Source organism: Dendrobates tinctorius, unplaced genomic scaffold, assembly GCF_039654945.1.
Source record: "Dendrobates tinctorius isolate UK_male_01 unplaced genomic scaffold, ASM3965494v1 ptg000155l, whole genome shotgun sequence".
NCBI classification, from domain to species: Eukaryota; Metazoa; Chordata; class Amphibia; order Anura; family Dendrobatidae; genus Dendrobates; species Dendrobates tinctorius.
The window spans coordinates 16,645,001-16,650,700 of NW_027361822.1; the positions used below are offsets into that span (position 1 = coordinate 16,645,001).

The following is a 5,700-nucleotide window of genomic DNA, read 5'->3' on the forward strand; positions in this document are numbered from 1 at the left end:
TTTTTTTATCAAGAAAAAGGGGGAATAGAATAATAATACATTTTATTTCTATAGCGCCAACATATTCCGCAGCACTTTACATTTCAGAGGGGATTTGTACAGACAATAGACATTACAGCATAACAATAATCACATAGATTATGACAAATACCAAGAGGAATGAGGGCCCTGCTCGCAAGCTTACAGTCTATGAGGAAAGAGGTAGACATGAAAGGTGGGTGGTAACAGTTGCCCTGATTGTATGGACCAGCCATAATGTTAAGTGTGTAACAGTACAGACAGAGGGCTAATGGATTCATAAAGCATGTGGGAACATGATGCGGGGAACCTGGTTATGGTAAAACTTTTGGCTGTGCCACACAGGGATAGATTAGGTTAATGTGTTGAGGCGATAGGCCAGTCTGAATGAATGCGTTTTCAGGGCACGCTTAAAACTGTGGGGATTGGGGACTAATCGTATTGACCTGGGAAGTGCATTCCAAAGAATTGGCGCAGCACGTGTAAAGTCTTGGAGATGGGAGTGGGAGGTTCTGATTATTGAGGATGCTAACCTCAGGTCATCAGCAGAACGGAGGGCGCGGGTAGGGTGGTATACTGAAACAAGGGAGGAGATGTAGGGTGGTGCTGATCCATGGAGGGCTTTGTGGGTGAGGGTAATAAGTTTATACTGAATTCTGGAGTGGATGGGTAGCCAGTGTAATGACTGTTACAAGGTAGAGGCATTGCTGTAACGATTGGTGAGGAATATGATCCTGGCTGCAGCATTCAAGACAGATTGGAGAGGGGAGAGTTTGGTAAAAGGGAGACCGATTAGAAGAGAGTTACAATAGTTGAGACGAGAATGAATAAGAGAAACAGTAAGAGTTTTTGCAGAGTCAAAAGTAAGAAAAGGTTGAATTCTAGAAATGTTTTTGAGGTGCAGATGACAAGAGCAAGCCAGTGATCGAATGTGGGGGGCAAAGGAAAGCTCGGAGTCAAGTATTACCCCAAGACAGCGGGCATGTTGCTGGGGAGTAATAGTGGAACCACACACAGAAATGGCAATATCGGGTATAGGTACATTTGTAGAGGGAGGAAACACCAGTTCAGTCTTTGACAGGTTCAGTTTCAGATATAGTGAGGACATGATGTTAGACACAGCGTTTAGACAATCGCCGGTGTTTTCTAGAAAGGCTGGCGTGATGTCAGGAGAAGCGTATAATTGGGTGTCATCAGCATAAAGATGGTACTGGAAACCAAATCTACTGATTGTTTGACCAATAGGGGCAGTGTACAAGGAGAAGAGGAGGGGGCCTAGAACTGATCCTTGAGGAACCCCAACAGTAAGGGGAAGGTGAGAGGAGGAGGAACCGGCAAAAGATACAGTAAAGGAGCGGTCAGAGAGATAGGAGAACCAGGAAAGAATGGTGTCCTTGAGGCCAATGGAACGGAGCATAGTGAGGAGCTGATGATCCACAGTGTTGAATGCTGCAGAGAGATCCAAGAGAATTAGCATGGAGTAATGACCATTTGATTTAGCTGTTAGTAGATCATTAGAGACTTTAGTGAGGGCAGTTTCAGTAGAGTGTGAAGAGCGGAAACCGGATTGGAGAGGGTCGAGAAGAGAGTTATCAAAGAGATAGCGGATAAGACAGGAGTGGACCAGGCGTTCCAGGAGTTTAGAGATGAAGGGAAGATTAGAGACAGGTCTATAGCGGCACAGTTTTGGTCGAGGGATGGTTTTTTAAGTAGTGGATGTATGATGGCATGCTTAAATGAGGAGGGAAAGATACCAGGAGAGAGAGAGAGGTTAAATATTTTAGTTAGGTGAGGGGTGACAGCAGGGGAAAGGGACTGGAGGAGATGTGACGGAAATGGGTCACTGGTGCAAGTGGTTGGGTGAGAAGATGCAAGGAGCCTTCTTCTTTCTTCTACTGGAACTTCTTCCTGTATGTTCTTTTGTAGCAGTAACACTACCTCCTCCAGACCCCGTTGTTTCTCTTGGGAGGGTTGTACCAGGGTTTGTATGTATCTTTGTGGCGGCCGACTGTGGAAAGTTATTTTTAGACCTGACCCTATGATCTGCCGAATCCAGGTGCCGGATGAAATCCTTTCCCAGACTAGGAGGAAGTGCGAGAGCCTCCCTCCCACCTGGAAAAAGTCACTGGGCAGACTTCTTGGCATCTCTGGAGGGCTTGCCGAAGTGGAATCCTCTCCCTCCTCTGGACAGCTTGTCAGACTTGTCTCTGTTACGGTCTCAAAATTGCTGGCTCCTGGCTTCACGGTTCTTGCGAAAGGAGCGCCGAAACAATGGAAATGGCTGTTTGGAAAGCCTTTCTTCTTATCTTCAGCCTTTTCCAGTACTTTGTCTAGTGCTGGCCAAAACAAGAAATTACCTTCACAAAGAAGGAAGCAGAGCTTAACTTTTGCCTGCATGTCTCCCAGCCAGCATTTGAGCCATACCGCTCGACGTTCCGCATTGGCCAGTGCTGCAGATTTGGCCACTAGTCTAGCCGAATCAGCTGAGGAGTCTGTCAAAAACACAGCTGCTGCTCTGATGGTAGGAACCGCCTCTAGGATGGCTTCTCTAGAAACCCGCTGTTCCAGCTGATCTTCCAGATTATCTATCCACACCTTCAGAGACCTAGCCACACAAGTGGCCGCAATGGCTGGCCTTAAGGCCCCTGCTGAGGCCTTCCAAGCTGTTTTGAGAAAACTGTCCTATCTAATGGTTCTTTTAAGGACCCCATATCCTCCAACAGGAGGGAAGATTTCCTAGAGGCCTTTGAGACTGCCACGTCCAATCTGGGTGCCTTGATCCAGGATGAAGAAGCTTCTTCATCAAACGGATATTTCCTTTTTAAAGAAATTTGTCTGTGTTCTTTTTTCTGGTCTCTCCCACTCTTTTTTAATGAGACTTTGTAACTGCTCATTAATGGGAAAGGCTCTCCACTTTTTCCTTTCCAAGCCACTGAACATAAGATCCTGGGCCGATTTTTTAGTCTTCTCCTCTACCAGACCCATACTAGAACGGACTGCCTTTATCAGATTGTCCGTCGCCTCTACCGGGAAAGTAACATCCTCTTCTGAACTACTTTCAGAATATTGTGAGCGATCTGAGTCTTCTGGCTCTGACCCTGAGGACTCATCTTGACATACAAAAAAGGAGTTAGATCTGTCTCTACCCTTACTGTCCGTGTCCGCTGGTGCCTGAAACGCACTAATTGATCTACGAACTTCCGACTGTATCGGGGATCTTAGGTTCTGAGAAAAAGTGGGAGATTCTTCTGCAATTGTCCTGTCAATACAGTTCTGACATAGCTTCTTATCCCAGGAGACTCCCGTCGTCTCCATAGGGGACACTCCCTATTTTTAAGCTTGGTCTTGCTCTTTTTAGGGACCCCCTATACTCCACCCCACCAATGTATAGAAAAAAAAGAGGAAAGGGTAGGAGACAGGAGAGAAAGAGAACAGACATTAATGTACTGTACTTTTTCGGAGCTCACTCAGCACTCGGATGCTGAACGGGTACCAGATCCGGAGATTGGCTGGTGTTCTCAATGTCTCCCCCAGAGACTAAGGACCCCTCCTTTCTTGAATCCCGGCAACCTGTCCACGTGCTGTCCGAGCGGCCCCCACTGCTGCTATGGCGTGGTTTTTTCTCTTGTGAGTGTGCCTCTCTGGCTCCAGCTGCTAATGAGGCTGCAAATGCTCAAGTGAAAAGACCTCCATGGTTGCCAGCATCCACCTGCCAGCTGCCCCTTAAATATCTTCAGGATTCATTAAGTAGTGTGCCACCCCTTCCTTTCACACACCTAGTTCCTTTCCCCCGGTGTCTGGCGATATAGATTATATATATATATATATATATATATATATATATATATATATATATATATATAGACGGTTGCTCGTTCCCTAAGGGTACGTGCGCGCATTTCACCTAGCCTCCAACCCCGCACGCACCCGGCATCCCACTTCCGGTGCGCGCCAGGGTAACTTCTCTTACGCCTGGCCGCTCACGCGTACCATCAAACCCCGCATTCTACTTCCTGTGTGCGCTGGGGTAACTTCCAGTGAACGGTCCCGGCTTCTAACCCCGTGCGCACCTGGCACTTCACTTCCGATGCACGCTGGGGTAACTTCCGGTGCACGCTCCTGGCCTCTTCAGCTACCAACAGACCCTGCGCCCCACATGCTGCCGCCATGACACCCCACAGCCACCTCCTACCTGGACCCAGGACCGGAGCTCAGCAGGAGGGAGCGGTCCTTACCCGACTCGGGTAGACCAGGCACAGCGGGATGTACTCCTGCTTCCACCCGCTTCATGCGGGCTACAGGCTATTCCCTCAGGGAGCTTCTTTGTAAATACCATCTACGATGGCTGATGACGGCACTTCCTTTTTCTCTTTCTTCACCCAGGCATCGCCTCAAGGGCTGCAGGCATCAGGGAGGGCACAGTAAATGTGGCCTCCAAGGTTTGCTATATAGCTCGGGCACCGATGTGCCTCACGGGTCGCATGGCCACCATCTGCAACAGGGATGGCACTGTAAATGTGGCCTCCGAGGCTTTTCCCCACGCGGGCACCAATGTGTCTCACAGGCTGGGGACAGATGCAGCAGCATAGCTGCCAAAACCCATCTGACCCACGCACGGGCATCCTCTTCTTTCTTCTAAAGATCTTCATCTTGAGGGTTCCCCATCAAGGACAGGAAACCAACTGATGCGGAGAGAGGAGCCACCCTTTTTATCTTGAAGGTTTCCTGTCCTTAAAGGCGGATCCCCTCTCTTGTGGTGCTGTTGATGAAAAAAACTTTCTAAAATATACTATAGATGATGCTTTCAAATAAAGCAATTTGTAGACTTATATTCCAGCAATTCAGTAAGATTCTTTACTCCTAGAATCTCATTCTCAAGTATTGCTGTACACAACTCTGCCTCTCCTAATACTTCTAATTATTCAATGTAATAATACTCATATTACTATGTAATTCTCTATTTATACATATAAAATACCAGCCCTCTCTCAACTCCATAGATTCAAAGGCAATATCTTAACATATAAAGAATGATTGTAACAAGTTTGAAAGGTGGTCCACGCCTCCTCTTCCACTTAATATGACAGAGCCTGGGAATCACTGGTGAATGTGATCAGGACACAAAGAAAATTATTTGACTCGTAAGACATTTCAGTTACAGTTGAATAACAATAGTGAAGTAGGGAGCCATCAGCTCTTCAATTCACCCTTTGTGTCGGAGTTCCTGAACAGCAGGAGTGATGACATCACTAGATCGTGCCTGCGCCACAAAGCCTCTGTCCATACAAAGTCCAATCCAGAGAAGTACATCATCACATCATGGGAATGGGACTGTGAATTTTTATTGTTTTTTGGGGGCTTTCCAAAATTGTGTGTGTGTGTAACATCCATGACCGAATAATCTTTTCTGAACACCTCAGTGGTGAGTGTCTCATCTATTCTTTGTTGGGAGTTTACCACAAGTGACTACATTCTTTATGAAGCTAAACGTAACCTGGATATGAGTGTTTTCTCCCATGGAACAGTATGTGATAACAGAACCATAATACTGTATATGCCTATGTGTACCTCATCTAATAGGTCATGCTATTAATTAAATTAAACAAAGTCCTAAATACATTCAGCAGCATTTCTCCATGGTGAATGTCAAATCAGATAGAAAAGAGTGCCAAGGCAATCCTC

At 46.6% G+C, this 5,700-nt stretch overlaps 1 protein-coding gene across 1 annotated transcript in view; it reads right to left on the bottom strand.

The window, feature by feature from the left end:
- The window catches only part of LOC141051042 (uncharacterized), a 181,085-nt gene that overhangs the window by 154,637 nt on the left and 20,748 nt on the right, over window positions 1-5,700 (bottom strand). The gene's annotated exons all lie outside the window — the stretch shown is intronic.